Source organism: Dipodomys spectabilis, unplaced genomic scaffold (assembly GCF_019054845.1).
Source record: "Dipodomys spectabilis isolate Male_0828 unplaced genomic scaffold, ASM1905484v1 ptg000001l, whole genome shotgun sequence".
Classification (NCBI taxonomy): Eukaryota; Metazoa; Chordata; class Mammalia; order Rodentia; family Heteromyidae; genus Dipodomys; species Dipodomys spectabilis.
This window is the reverse complement of record NW_024870678.1, coordinates 31,384,652-31,400,093: the sequence shown is the minus strand read 5'-3', so window position 1 is coordinate 31,400,093 and position 15,442 is coordinate 31,384,652. Positions and strand designations below refer to the sequence as shown.

The 15,442-nt window shown below is 42.6% G+C and overlaps 1 protein-coding gene across 1 annotated transcript in view; it reads right to left on the bottom strand.

The window, feature by feature from the left end:
* Ust (uronyl 2-sulfotransferase) overlaps positions 1-15,442 on the bottom strand; it is a 256,159-nt gene that overhangs the window by 170,518 nt on the left and 70,199 nt on the right. The gene's annotated exons all lie outside the window — the stretch shown is intronic.

The following is a 15,442-nucleotide window of genomic DNA, read 5'->3' as shown; positions in this document are numbered from 1 at the left end:
TTTTTTTTTCTGAAGTATGAATATCATCCTTGGTTCCTTAGGCTCTAAAAAAGTCCCGCTCCAGGGGCACACCTTCACCCATCTGGCCTGGCCTTCGCCTGGCCTCCCACTCCTGGCCTTCTTCCTTTGTCCCATCTTCATCAGTGATGAGCTTCTCTTGGCCCAAGACACCTACTGGGCATAAATTCCTCCCTTGTGTGCTCAGACTAAAGGGGAATGAACCCAGGGTAAAGGTTTGGGACACCATCAAAGGAGATTATAAACCAGTCCCTGGCAAGATGGGCAAGTTTTGAAAGAATGGCTCTACTCCCCGCAGTGCACTGTGGAAAAGCTCAAGAGTCCACCCATACAGAAGGGCAATGTCAATTATAATAGTTAATGACAGGGACTTGTGAAATCTTTCATTCTGCCTTCTAGACCTGCGCTGCCTGTTGCTCTACTCTATGATCTCCTGCCACCTACATACACACTCATCCCAAATAACCGGGAAATACGAGCTTTGAGCCCCAGTCTCCCCAATACTCAATCCTCCATCCTCGGTCTATTACTTGGTAAAGAACTGGCTTTGAGAAGACAAGTAATGTGAAATAGTGTGGCAGGCACTGACCTCAGTGTTTGGGATTGCACTAGAGACGAGTCAGTCTGGTTCTGACCTTCAAGGGTCATATGATCTGCAGGCTTGGAGACTGCTAGTCAGGCAAGTGAAACCTTGTGTCAAAAGTGGGAAGCTGAGGTAGCCAGAGGAGGAACAATAACCAGTTGAACTAGTACATGTGTAGGACAAGCAGAAAAGGCCAAAAGCTATGTACATATGACCATATAAGATGATTTTAAGCGAAATGAACCTCAAGATAGGGACACAAATATCTTTTTTCTTTCTTGCTATTGTTGTTTATAAGGTACCATGTGATTTTGTTGTTGTTGTTGCTCTCTATGTTCCTCCCCCACGGTATAACCCCTGTTTTCACTGTTTAAGTCAGTGGCCTGCATCTTGTATATACACTTCTCCAATTCAAGGAGGGGAAGGGAAAAACCAAAATGCTTAAAAATGGATACAGATTATATCAATGAGATGTACACAATACTATGTACAAAACACTATGTGGAAAATGAACTTTACAACTTCACGGGAGGGAAGGGATGGTAGGGGGAAAACGAAGGAGGAAGCAACAATGCTCAATAGGAAATGTACTCATTACCGGGCTCATGTAACTGTAACCTCTCTGTACAGCATTTTTACAATTAAAAAAACATACAAAAAATAACCAATTGAGCCTTGGAGAGACAGCAAAGTCTTATCAGAGAAGCTGCTGTCTGGACACCAATGAAAAGGAGAAACAGAAATGACAAGATCACCAGTGTAAGTAAGGGGACAAGCAAGCCTGTCTCATGGTACTTTTTGTTTGTTTGTTTTCTGCTGATTCCGAGGCTTGAACTCAGAGATTCTTGGCTCTCACTTCGTTTTTCCCTTCAAGGCTGAAGCTCTACCCCTTGACTCATACTTCCATTTCTGGCTTTTTGTGGGTCATTTGGATAGAAGAATCTCTTAGATTTATTTGCCCCAACTGGCTCCAAACCTTGATTCTCAGATCTCTGTCCCCTGAGTAGCTACAATTATAGGCATGAGCCACTAGCACCCTGCTTCTCATAGCTGTTTTCAGGCACCAAAACTCAGAACCCTGTTCATATAAGGGAAGAACCACCACCACCACAAAACCCAAAGCAAAACTGATTTTGTTTCTCTCTGGATGCACACTAATACAGTATATATTTCTGTGAAATATTTTCCGGTGGAAAATGAATGAGTTTGAGAATAGGAGCCTCCACGCGGCATAAGCAAGGCTAAGCTGGCTTCCTGTGTGGTGATAGCTTACACACATCCACATCCAGGACATACACCACAAGCTTTGGCAGCAGGAAGGTAAACACAGATGAGCAGTTAAGCGAGCTCCACATGTGTTTTCAATAGATTCAGGGTAATTTATCTATTTACATGGGCTGCCACTTCTTCCCGAAGGAAAGACCCGTGCTCTCTTGTCCACGTCTGTTTCTAAACATCGCTGACTTTAATGACCACGTGGGCATTTTCTTCACAGATTCATAACCATCCTCTCTGCCAAGAGAATCTGGTTACTGGTTTGCCAGATTCCTTGGGCTATGAAGTAAATCAGCGCTGTCTGTCTTAGGAGATTCCTCACTTCTTACATGCACCAAGGTTTGAAAAGTCATCTTGCCAAACCTTTCCCAGACATAGGCTGTGTGAGCCTTACTGGTCCTCACCAGAGGCAGCCTCTGGGCCAGTGGATACAGTAAACATCCCAGCTGACCAGCCATTCCAGCTTCACCATTTGCAATTGGAGCCAGCCAGTGCCTGACGAATGCCCTCCATGTCCCTACTACATGTGCTCTACTACTCGAGCCACAACTCTAACTTTCAGCTTTTTGCTGGTTAATTGGCAATCAGAGTCTCACAAAAGACTCATCTGCCTGTGCTGGCTTCAAATAGCCATCTTCAGAGCTCAGCCTCCTGAGCAAGGCTACTGGTGCCTGGCTTTAAGAGGACTTTTATGGTTTTACTTGACCCATTGTCTTGGTAGGGTCTAATTGTTTTTACAATAGAAATAATTTATTATGAGTGAAAAGCTCCCATAAATATATGTCTGTATATCACATATATGATACATAAATATGTTATATATATAAACATACACAATTTTTTAGCCAGTTCTGGGGCTTGAACTCAAGGCCTGGGCACTGTCCCTGATCTGCTTCTGCTCAAGGCTAGCACTCTATCATTTGAGCCACAGTGCCATTTCCAGCTTTTTCTGAGTAGTTTATTGGAGATAAGAGTCTCACAGCCTTTCCTGCCTGCGCTGGCTTCAAACTGTGATCCTCAAATCTTAGCCTTCCTGAGTAGCTAAGATTACAGGCATGAGCCACTGGCACCCAACCTGTTTGAAGTTTTTTGTTGTTGTTATTTGTTTTTTTTTTTTTTTTGTGAAAATACCATACAGAGGAGTTACAATTACGTGGGCAAGATAATGTTTACATTTCTTATCAAATATTGTTGCCTCCTCCTTTGTTTCCCCTTCCTATCCCTTCCTATCTCCCCCTCTCATCCCCACATTGTTTTTGTTTTTAAACTAAAGCAAACTAGGGCAATGCAAAGAGGCAGCTGGCTAACTGCCCCAGGCTAAATATCTATGGCAGCTACTTTTGTTCAAGATGTCCAGGAGAAGAATGAACCTAGCCAACAGGGTACACACTGGACGGCTGAGTCTTCATCTTCCCCTTATCAACTCCTCTAAACAATGCCAAGGAGTCCTGAGCCCCTCACTTCACAGAAACAAGTTGTGAAAGAGCATCCTCACTGTTCAAAGGTCATCCTCATATCACGGTGAGCTTCAAAGGAGGAAGCCTGAGGTTCTGAGACTGCTTGAATCCAACCCAGTTCCCCCAGTGCCACACAGACTGCCAAGAAAGAGGCCGAGAATGGATCTGGTAGGAGAGTCTTACTAGCTTCTTGATGTAACACTGTTGATGACCTCTGCCTCATGGGCCAGTGAAAAAGGAGATGGAGACAGGTGTCAGTGCAGAGTCCATGACACCATCCAGACCACAATTACCCTTCAGAAACCACTCGGCTCTTCTTGTTCTCTCTTTCTTGGCTCCTCTAATTCCACTTGTCATTCTAGACACTGCACTTCAAGATGTCCCTGAGACATTTCCCAGAATTCCATTGGTTAGAATTTTAACCAGGCCATTTTGGCTGGGTGTTTCTTTTCTTTGAAACAGTGAAGTGTGGGCTTTCCTGTATGGGCTGTCCTACCCTAGAGATTTGGCTTGGCCAGGCTGGAAAGAGGGTTGCTTTTGTGGTTCATTTGTTTTCCTTAAGCTCAATGCACTGGTTTGTCTTGGACTCTTGTGGGTTCTGTTTCTTAATGTCAGAAGGGTGGCTATGGCCTAAGTAAAGAAAACAAATCCCTCTGGACCAGACGTAGCATGACTGGTGACAGCTGGCTTCACCATGAACAAACTACCAAGCCCTGGGCCATTCAGCTTCCCATATCTCATCTACCTCCTCTATTCAGGTTGAGTGATGGTAGTTCCTAAATCAACAGGACTTTATTAAAGCATCATTTTCAAACCCTGATAACACTACTCTCCTATAAATACAAAGAGAACATGAATCAAATATTCATTTCACTCATTAATAGGAAAGAGGAGCAAGGTGTAAGTGCTGGTTCAAAGGGAAATACATGGGGCTGGCATTTCCAAGTCCAAGGATATCTCCCCTCAGCAGATGGCTATGTGAGTCTACATAATATGTGTAACATATATATATGTAGACTGCATAGAGCAGGACCAGATACATAATAAACATGTCATAGCCAGCACCAATAGTATTTTGCAACTAAGATTGCTTTCAATCTGTACCCATCAAAAGAGGTGACTTAGGGTTGCTAATAGTCTAGAATGAACAGAAATGCCACAAGAGAAGTTTTGCAATATCTGTTAGTTAATATCTGTTAATGTTTCTTATTAACCAGCAGTGGTAAATGTGCTCTTTTCCATTTATTTGAGATGATAACTTTTTTAAAAAAATTGCTGCTGAGAATCAGATTCAGAAACATGTGCCTGTAAGTATGTGCTATACTGCTGAGTTTCCTCCTCCTCCTCCTCCTCCTCCTCCTCCTCCTCCTCCTCCTCCTCCTCCTCCTCCTCCTCCTCCTCCCCCCCCCTCCTCTTCCTCCTTCTTTTTTAAGAAGTAGGTATCTTTAAAAAAACAAGGGCTGGGAAGGTGGCTCAGTGGTAGAGTACTTGCCTTCATTGCATGAGGCCCTGGGTTCGATTCCTCAGCACCACATAAGCAGAAAAAGCTGGAAGTGGTGCTGTGGCTCAAGTGGTAGAGCACTAGCCTCGAGCTGAAGAGTTGAGGGACAGCGCCCAGACCCAGAATTCAGGCCCCACAACTGACAAAAAATAAAAAACAAAAACAAGTCTAACTGTGTAGAGTTTAGATTCTGAAAACATTCTGAAATATGAAAGAATTATAATAGTGTTTCCCCCAGACTGTAAAGGAATTTTTGTGTTTGGTTCAAATTTAAGAACACTTTGGGCACTCAAAAATTCTTAGTGGCCAAGGATAGGCAGAATAAACATAGCATGGAGATGGGGAGAAGGCTCAGTTACCCTGAACATCTTCCAGGTCTCCTAACAAGTGAAATATTTAGCTTGCTCTTTATTTTTCTGCACATGTGACTGACTGTTTTTCTTAATTAAAAAGACCACCCAAAAGATATAGATGGTTTAGTTTCATAGGAACCTTAGGTTTGGGTGCGTGTGTGTGTGTTTGGTCTGGACTAATCATTCCATTTCAGATAAAGAAATTTATTGCCAGAAAGTTTTGTTTCCCACACTTGGGTTATAGGGTCACTCTGAAAATGTCTACTTCTTCTTCAGTCCATAGCAAATTTCAGAGCAATGACTCTGTCCAGTAGCCGATTATAGAAAAGACTCAATTCATTGACACTGAATGAGCCCACTGAGAAGTGTTTATCCGAAATCGCTTCATGCTTTCCTATCAATCTTCCTTAACAGGGACATTAACTGCAGATAATTTACCCAGAACAGCGTCCCTGTGTTGGGGGAACTTCTTTACACCATTCATTAGAACAGTAAAAACTTTAATACCCAATTTGGATCAAAACAACTACTTTCTTCATAATATCTGTATTTTCCACTTTTTAAAAAGCATTTTCATGAACCATCTATGGCACCCAGTGTACAAAATAACCTCATAGTTCCTTTCACCCATTGGTATTCATGTCCTTGGATAAAGAACAAATGGACCAGAAGTGGGAACATCGACACATTTAAAGAAGACAGTGTACAACTGGATTTCACACAACCAATGTCAGGCTTAAAAATGGATGCCAGGGCAGCAACTGTATCAGACTCATTTACGACAACAAGGAACTATATGTAGGTGGCCAATGAACAAGCAAGAAACTGAGGCCTTCAGTGCAACAACCCACCTGGACTTAAATTCTACCACCAACCACTCTAGCTTGGAAGAGACTCTGTCCCAGGGTAAGCATCTGCTCCACAGCAAACCAAGGTAGCCCCGTGAAAGAGATCCACAGGGACTGCAAACTAATCAATAGGTATGGTTTTAAACTGTTAAGTGTGTGGTCAAACTGTTTCATGATAAAATCTATACGATGAGCAACTTTCTAAAGATAATAGGGCAGGGGTGAATTAGCTGACACTTTGATGTCCACAGATGTCCTCAGGTACTTTTCCATGTTGCCTATTCATATTGTTCCCAACAAACAGTGAGACTGGCCAGCCCTGTTCACATAGGAGAGACAATACCCTTCTCCTTGGGTAGCACCAATCTACTACCCCACTTTTGAGAGGCTGTTGCCAACTCTAAGAATTGAAAGCTACCTGCGTGCCACTATGGTACATGGATAGAGTTCTAGATTTTCATTGCTAGAGGAAAAAAAATCCATGTATTTGACAAAAGGAAGAGACTAGATGAACACATTTTCATGAAATAGAATGCTACTCAGCAGTAAAAAGGAATCTATGTACGAACTGGTAACCTGGTAGACATCATGGCCCATCAAAAATAATATACTGCGTGAAAGAAATGAGAGATGTACATACTGAAGGGTTTGATCCATGAAATTCGTGAGCTAGCAACTGGAATCCTGGGCAGCTGGACTGACAGAGGGAGAGGTAAGAAGAAACTTGGTTGGCAGTGAAAAAGTTCTACATCTTGACTGAGTCAGAGGATAACTGGACATGCCTCATTGTCAAAACTCATCAACCTGTCCATATGTGCATTTCACTGAATGTAAGTCTTGTCTGAGCTCTAATAATCAGCTTTAGGAATCCGTTAAACCTGAGTTCCTAGTACAAGATTCCCTAACTGTGATCCACAGCAAGTACTGCTGGACATGGACACTCACTTTCCTCCCCTTAAGCTGTTGCTAGGATTGAAAAGAGAACAGTAGGTTGTTTAGTAACTAGCACAATACCCAATAAATGCAACTTAGTCCTCTTGGTATTAAAGGAAGGCCAACCTGAGAGTATGTATAACATCCTAAGCCATACATAGATAAAGAAGTAATGCTGCTTCACTGACTGACAAGGTGAGACTGAAAAAAGCCCCTAAAGGAAAGGAGGATGGAAACCAACCCTTAACATCAGGCATTTACCAGATGAAGATGATTGATCCTGTATCTTTTAAAAAGCCCTGCAAGCTAGACAGATTTCACAGGGCTTGAGGTGTCTGAGATGGATTAAGTTAGCAAGCATGCATTGATCATATGCAGAATATCAGGCTAATACTGTAAATGGGAGAAACAACAGATCACAAAAATCAACCATAAATAGCTAAGTGAGCATGAATTTAACTTCAGCAAACTGGGAAAACCCAACCGAATTACAAATGTAATCTGTGGGATGACTTGCATTGGATTATGCCTAGTGAGATTGTATCATCTCCTATGGGAGAAGATACAGATTCACATAGACACAGCTGGGTTTGGAACATGGAATTTGCCACTTACTTGCCATGTGGCCTTCTGAAAATTATCTCATCTCAAAATGCCTAGGAAAGTTACCTTCAGAGTTAACCTATCTAAACACATCTAATATGGAGAAAAAGAAAGAAAAAAAAAGGAAAGTTGAGAGCAGAGGTTTGAACACTTCTCATCTAAGTGGCTGTGGAAACTTGAGTGGAAACAGAGACTTGAGTTGTAGGATAGCCCAGGAGAGAAGGGAGCCCTCACCTCTAGTCAGAATGGTATTAACCAGATGGCTGACATTAAAAACAATAAGCTCTTTCAAAAAGAAAACAATTAGCCAGGCACCAATGGCTCACACCTGTAATCCTAGCCACTCAGGAGGCTGAGATCTGAGGATCATTGGCAGAGAAAGTTGGTGAGACTCTTACCTCCAGTTAACCACCAAAAAGTGAAGTGACGCTGTGGCTCAAGTGGTAGAACGCTCACCTTGAGCTGAAGAGCTCAGGGACAGCGCCCAGGCCCAGAGTTCAAGCCCCATGACTGACAAAAAATACTTTTTTTCAGGGCTTAAAAGGATCAATATTTTTTTAATTGCAAACTAATTCCACAGGGTCAAAAATTCCTGAGGAGAAAACACTGCTGCTGGTGGAGTGGGCGGGCTGCCCGTGCAGCAGGTCAGGATAATAAGTTGGATCACTCTGAGAGCAGAGGAGGCTCTGGGTGCACTCAACACTGCCCACTTGTTCTCCGCTTCTCCAATGCTCAGTCAAAACGCTGCCAAAATATCTACCCTAAGTCTAAATAAAACGCTAGCTAGACGATGCTTTCCTGACATTGTCATCTGGGAAACCATGTTTGTTTATCTGCAGGAATCTGGAAGTGCCTTCACCACACTGCAATTAAGGGTTTTCAAAAATGTATCCTTTCTGGCAATAATTACACAGGTGTGTTCTTCCTTTTATTTAATATCCCTTTCCTGTGTCTTATTTAGCTTCCAAAACCACCCTGAGGATGTCATCACCTTGACAGAGTGGTTTGTAAACCCACTAAGTGGTATTCACTGGGAACGCCACGGACCGGCCCTTTTATAAGAAGCCTCTTAAAATACACAGTCGAGCCCGCGTTGCATCTGCTGCTTGCGAGGGTATGAATTAAGGCTAAGTGTAAGCAGTGCCTAATGAGGAAATGGCCTTACACTCTTTAAACATATCAGATACTCCAACAAAATAAAGAGCTACATGGTTTAAAGAATATTCTCACATTACCAAGGTAACCACAGACGAAGAGATGAGCGGACCAGAATCCCTTCACCACCCTCCCACCAGCATATTCCCCTCACCTATTCCTCCCTCAACACTCTCAGATACTGCACCCCATTGTCCTAGGCACAGACAGGGAACACACACACACACACGCACACACACACACACACACACAGACTTGCTGATAATCCTGGCGTGTGCCTCCATCATGTCTTCCAGACTGGAAACACAGGAAGCCAGAATCACAGTCTGCAGTCTGCCTAGATCTTGTTAATAAAATCATGGCTGTCCCAAGACAGTTTTGTGTGTGTGTGTGTGTGTGTGTGTGTGTGTGATTGTCTGATTATTTTCCTGCAAACACAGATAAGAACAACAAATGAAGTGAGGTTTACTTTTTATTTCTTTGAAAGCAATGCAAACAAAGCCACACTATTTTACTGACATTTTCTCCACCCTAATGCCAGGCCGCTCAGGTTGGCTGGGGAAATCCACTGTGCTTGAGAAGTCCTATACATGTCAAAGGGAGAAGGGACTTGAAGTTTATCCGCTCTGCTCACAGAGGGAGCAAGCTGTTATCCTCCCAGACTGTTATTTGCCTTGGATGAACCAAATAAATAATTCACAAATGGCTCAGATTCATAAACAACATGGCATGCGTGTCCTGCAAGACATGTTATTAGCCACAGTCTCCTCTCTATCAGACAGGACGGAGCAACACTGGACATTCTGGGGAAAATGAAATCACAGCTAAGAAATACCGTAGTGAAACTCATTATTTTGCACAATTCATATACACTAGCAAACAAAATGAATGCTCTAGTCAAAAGACAGAGATCAAGAAGAAAGCCATTCAAGGTTAGCCTGGGAAAAAAATTAGCAAGACCTCCCATCTCAATAAACAAGCTTGATGGTGCATGCTTGTAATCCCAGCTACACAGTAGCAGGATCACAGTTCCAAAATAGCCTGGGACAGATATGACATGCTATCTGAAAAAGAACTAAAGTAAAACAAGCTAGGGCATGGTTCAAGTGTTAGAACATCTGCTTAGTGAGCATAAGGCCCTATGTTCCAATCGTGTACAACCAAAAAAAGAAAGACAAAAGGAATAACAAAGCACAGGTAGGAAGGAATCAAAAAGTACTTTAAAACATTTATGAAGCAGTAGTTAAGTGAAAAAAGGATCAGAAGAATCCATATCAATCAGTCTAGCGGGATTTTCTCTCACCTTAGTTCCAAGAAATAGAATTTCTCCAGGTAGGAAATAAGACATGGCAAGGGCTAGGAGAAAAAAAATATTTCAATAACTTCTCTTCATATGTCTTGAATTGACTACAAGAAACAGATATTATGTAAATACATGAAGGTACAGGGATTTGTTTTACGGACTTGGATTCCTGATGTTATAACTTCTAACTTCCTTTTTTAATTTGCCTACCCAATACAGGCAATCTTCTCTACTTTGGATTTTACTTTCTTTTTTTTTTTGTTTGTTTGCCAGTACTGAGGCTTGAATTCAGGGCCTCTCACTCTTGCTGAGAATCACACTCAAGGCTGGTGCTCTGCTACTTAAGCCACATTTCAGCTTCAGCTTTTGCTAGTTAATTTCAGATAAGAGTCAGATTTTTCTGTCCAAGCTAGATTGAGGCTCCTGACTAGCTAGTCTGCAGGTGTGAGCCATTGGTGCCTAGGTCTTCTCTGCTCTTTTTTTTCTTTACAACTTATGAGACATATATTTTATTCTGTTTTAAACTTTACTAGTCTATATTCTTTGAAGTTTATCAAAAGATCAAGAAGCATCATTTTAAGTTTAGTGGAGGGTTTTTTTTTAAAGAAATGTTCTTCGTCATTGAAGAAATGGAATGAAGTTTGCTAAGGCGAAGAGGTCAGGCACAGAGGTAGATTTTCATGAATAAACTTTGGAGGCCACGGCATGGGGAAGACGTACGCTGCTGAACTGTAGGGTCCATCCTCTAGAAGGACAACCACCCAGGAGGGATGCTCAGTGCTATGGGATGGAAACCAAGGAGCCAGGGGTTCACCAGATGGGATCCACAGGAGGCAATGCAGTGGGTGAGGTCACACATGGATGCCTAGAAGCAAAACTGGCTCCCCTCCTTCCTTCCTTCCTTCCTTCCTTCCTTCCTTCCTTCCTTCCTTCCTTCCTTCCTCCCTCCCTCCCTCCCTTTCTATCTTCCTCCCTCCTTCCCTCTTCCTTCTCTCTTTCTTCTTCCCTCTCTCCCTCCCTCCCTTTCTTCTTTGTGTGTTTTTTTTTTTATCCAGGGAGAATGGGTTGGTGCTTGAGATATACACTAAGCACAGGCTCTACTACCTAACCATAGGCACTACCAGCTCCAGACCTACTTCCTTCTGATGTAACCACTAGAACAGATCCATTCACTTTAACAGGAATCAAGGATCAGAGTATCTTCTAGATTTTCAGAGGAATCAAGGTGGTGGAAGGGTGAGAGGGATTCACCTGAGCGCCCTCTGATCAAACCAAAGAACAGGACCTCTAGCTCAGAACTCCACTTCCAAGAGCATAACACAACTGTAAACATCAGAGCTTGAAGGTTCAAGATTCGAGTGTCTACAAGAGAGGAGAAAAAAAAAAATACAGAAGAGCTCAAGCAGGCAATTCTCGCATCTCGGTGCACCGTGGGCACAGGCTCAGGTCTGAGAGCTTTCCCAATTCCGTTTTTCCCCCAGTTTTTCCTCACTATCCTTTCTCAGCCCTCAGGCAACTCGGCCTCACCAGCAGAGAGCAACAACAGAGCGTCTCTTGGCATTCTTGCTCACCCCAGTAAGAATGGCCTGAAAACTGAGTATCTAAGTCCAGCTCCCTCTTTGCACTGCAGATCCTTGGCAACGGTTTGGGGAAAGTGCGGCTCCAGTGGTCCAGGAGTGCACAGGAAGCAGAGTCGCTAGCAGTGTGGTCCCACATGTGAGCTCCTAGTTCCCAGGCCAGGTACAGCAGGGTACTGCTGACTGGAGTCCATCTTCATTTTGACTCCTTCTAAATTATACCTTCCTTCTGTCCCTCTAGTTCTCCCGCCATAGCTATAGGCAGCCTCCCTACTACATGTCCCCTACAGGACCTCTCCTGATGAGATTCAGACTCAAAGTTGCCCTCAGTACCCAGTTCAGGGAACTTTGCCCCAGATCTGGAAGCAAGGTGGTAGTGTGGTACCCTGACAAACACACTAAATTCCAAGTTTGAATTCTGGTGAAATCTTCCTTCTACCACTTCCAGACCACAGGACTTCTGGAACATTCTTTTGCCTTCTCTGTACAATGGAAACAACAGAAATGGTTACTAGCCAGTGACATGGGGTGAAGCAAAAGGTCCGGGGTATGGGTTCAGTGGTAGAATGCTCACTAGCAAGTGTAAGGCCCTGTGTTCTATCCCTAGTAATACCAAGAAACAAAACAGCACCAAAAACACTGTGTCCAAAGACAAAATTACAATGAATGTAGCAGATAATTGCCATTGTCAAATTGGGCAACTCCTCATTCTGTAGAATACAAGTGTTCTAATAGCTAAGCAGAGGAGGTTGGCTTTGTAGGCAGAAAAGGGGGAACAAAGCAGAAGTAAATGTGTAAGTTACTTTCCTTTGAAACAGGATGAAAGCTAGCAGGAACTTCCTTCTTAGGCTAATTCAAGTTCACTGAAATCTCCTGAATTGTATTCTAAACTGGCTCATTGGGAAGTTCAGTCTGATTACACAGCATTTAGCACAAATGACTCCATTCTGGTTTGGCTGTTTGGCCCGGAGTCAGTGCAGAAGTCTATCACTAAGAATGGCTTCTCATAAACTTTAACAATTACAATTCATATATTATAAGATGCCTAGGTAATTTCTCTGTAGATAAAGTATGAGGAAACAGTTGAATACTAGTAACAATTCAAGATGGCATATCTTCACTATGAATTTCATAAAGAAATTGTGCAATGGTCAGGAATCCTAGCTACTCAAGAGACTGGGACCTGGAGAATCATTGTTTAAAACCAGCCCAGGTTGAAAAGTTCATGAGACTCTTTCCAAATTAACCAACAGAAATCAGGGCCAGAGAGGTATGGCTCAAATGGTAGAGCAAGCCAAGCCATCTTGAGACTGAATTCAAATCCTTGTATTGTTGAAAAGAAAAGGAAGGAAGGAAGGAAGGAAGGAAAGAAGGAAGGGTATAGTTACACCAAACATATACATAGCTATGCCTACTACCAGATGCCAAGTAGCTCTTATGGAACTTACTTTGGGTTTTTGTGAGATGGAGTTTACACACACTACCATGAGCCAGACATCGGGGGAAATGATGAGTGGGTGCCAAGTCATTACAGTACCAATAACAATGATAGCTAAGAAAAGTAACTCATGACTCAGAATAAATAATTTCCATGCCCATTACATTAGCATTGTTGGCAAGCGCTTGAGCCCTGTACCTGAAGGGACAGAGCACAGTCTGACAGATGTTAGCCCCACCCCATGTATCTGGGACGACTCCTCGCATGCCACATCAGGAGCTCTGATCGTCTACATGAAAGGGGGAGACGGAAGGGAACTCCCCAGAGTTCTGCTTTCATTCCACATAGAAGCGTGGTTCATTTTAGTGACGGTATTGGCCAGACAACACAAAAGGCAGTTCCTTTTCATTTTGAACCAGAGTGAAGGGAAAACACTGACCTATCTTTAAACCAACCGAAGTTCCCAATATCTCTGAATAAAAATAGCCACCTCGTTGAAAAGGAAAAATATTTTTCAAGGACAGCTGATTGCTCTGAACTTCCTACCCCAACACATTCCCACATGTTCAGACAAATAGCAGTGCTCAAGTCTCAGATGAATTAACCAGAGGTCATCTTGGAAAATACTCAAGCCCCCCACTAGCAGGTGGTCTGGCCAGGTCTGCCCGGCTCGGGGTACACAGGGTGCCCATTTTACAACACACGAAATGACAGATTGGAGACTTAGAAAAGAGTGGCACCTGAGCCCCTTTCATAACACGACCACTGGTCTAAGTCAGTTAAACCTTAACAGGCCAGTGATGAAGCTGACTAACCAGAGACTGATTTCCAGTCTCAGGAGTCCAGAGACATTTGAGGAAGACACAGAGTCTCTAAGAAAGCTCTCCATACCACTGCCTTCCTCCTAAAACCCTAGGAAACAGATGTCCTTCTGTGCATTTCATAAGGATCCAAATACATGCTGTATTAATATGAAGTCTTTGAACTTCCATGGGATGAAATTTAAAATTGGTAGCCACACATTGCCACCTGAAAGATTTATTTGTATATGTAGGGTTATGGCATCTTAATGAGTCATAGTAAATGGTTATTTTCTACTAACAAATTCATCCTCAAAGGAGTGTGAAGCTCAGGATTGCACGACTCGTGTCTCCCTCATTTGAGAATCTTTGCTCATGGCAAGGTGCCTAATTCACCCTCAGTAAGTGTTTAATAGACCCATGGCTAAATGAACGCTTGCCCTTCTCACTGGAAACAGTGCTCTTGCAGCACAGTACTTTCTCATGGCTGGCATTCACCTAGGAAATCCAAGAATTATCCACTGATATTTTCCTATAAGAAATGACTAAATGGTTTTATTTTTTTTCAGATGATCAAGAAATAACGATTATGTTGACTGAATATTTTTTCTTTTTCTTTCCTTCCTTCTTTCCTCCCTCCCTCCTTTTCCTTCTTTCTTTCTTTCTCCTTCCTTCTTTCTTTCTCCTTCCTTCCTTCCTTTCTTCCTTCCTTTCTTCCTTCCTTCCTTCCTTTCTTTCTTTCTTTCTTTCTTTCTTTCTTTCTTTCTTTCTTTCTTTCTTTCTTTCTTCCTTTCTTCCTTTCTTTCTTCTTTTTTGCCAGTCCTGGGGTTTGAACTCAGGGCCTGGGCACTGTCCCTGAGCTTCTTTTGCTCAAGGCTAGCACTCTGCCACTTGAGCCACAGCATCACTTCCAGCTTTTCCTGTTTATTTGATGCTGAGGAATTGAACCCAGGGCTTCATGCATGCTAGGCAAGTACCCTACCACTAAGCCATATTACCTGCCTTGAATAGTTTCATTTTAATCAAATATATTCAAAGTTAAATAGGAAAGAAATTTTACAACTATATGCCAATTTTTCCCCCAAACTGGGTGTATTAGAGCTATTCTTTGGGTTCTGTTTTAAACTGTGAAAAGATTTAAAGCCACAAAGACCATAGGTGGAAAAATTACATATTTAAGACAGAGACCTATGTTGCTTCAATTTATGAACCAAAAAACAAGATGTGGGGGGGCGGGGGGCAGGTCAACACAGAAACTGCCTCTCTGAAAATCAGGCATTTCCCAAAATGCTCATATTGATAAGCAGAAGATATAACTCTCAAACCATCAGGACTTATTCAAGCCAGAAGACTGTTCTGGGATCTTGAGAGATATATTTTCCCTTTTGCCTTTTTTTTTTTTAATGTCAAGGTCAATTCTAAAAGGTGTAGGCTAAAGAAAATAATATTGAGATGTGTGGAGATTGAATTTCAATTTCAACTACTGCGCTTCTCTGAGCTGGCCATCTATGGAGGACAAGTTTATGAAGTGGGTAGAGGGGCAGTTGGGGGTGACAATCTTTCCAGCCAGGCTAGATCATCTACAGCCTGTTTGTGCT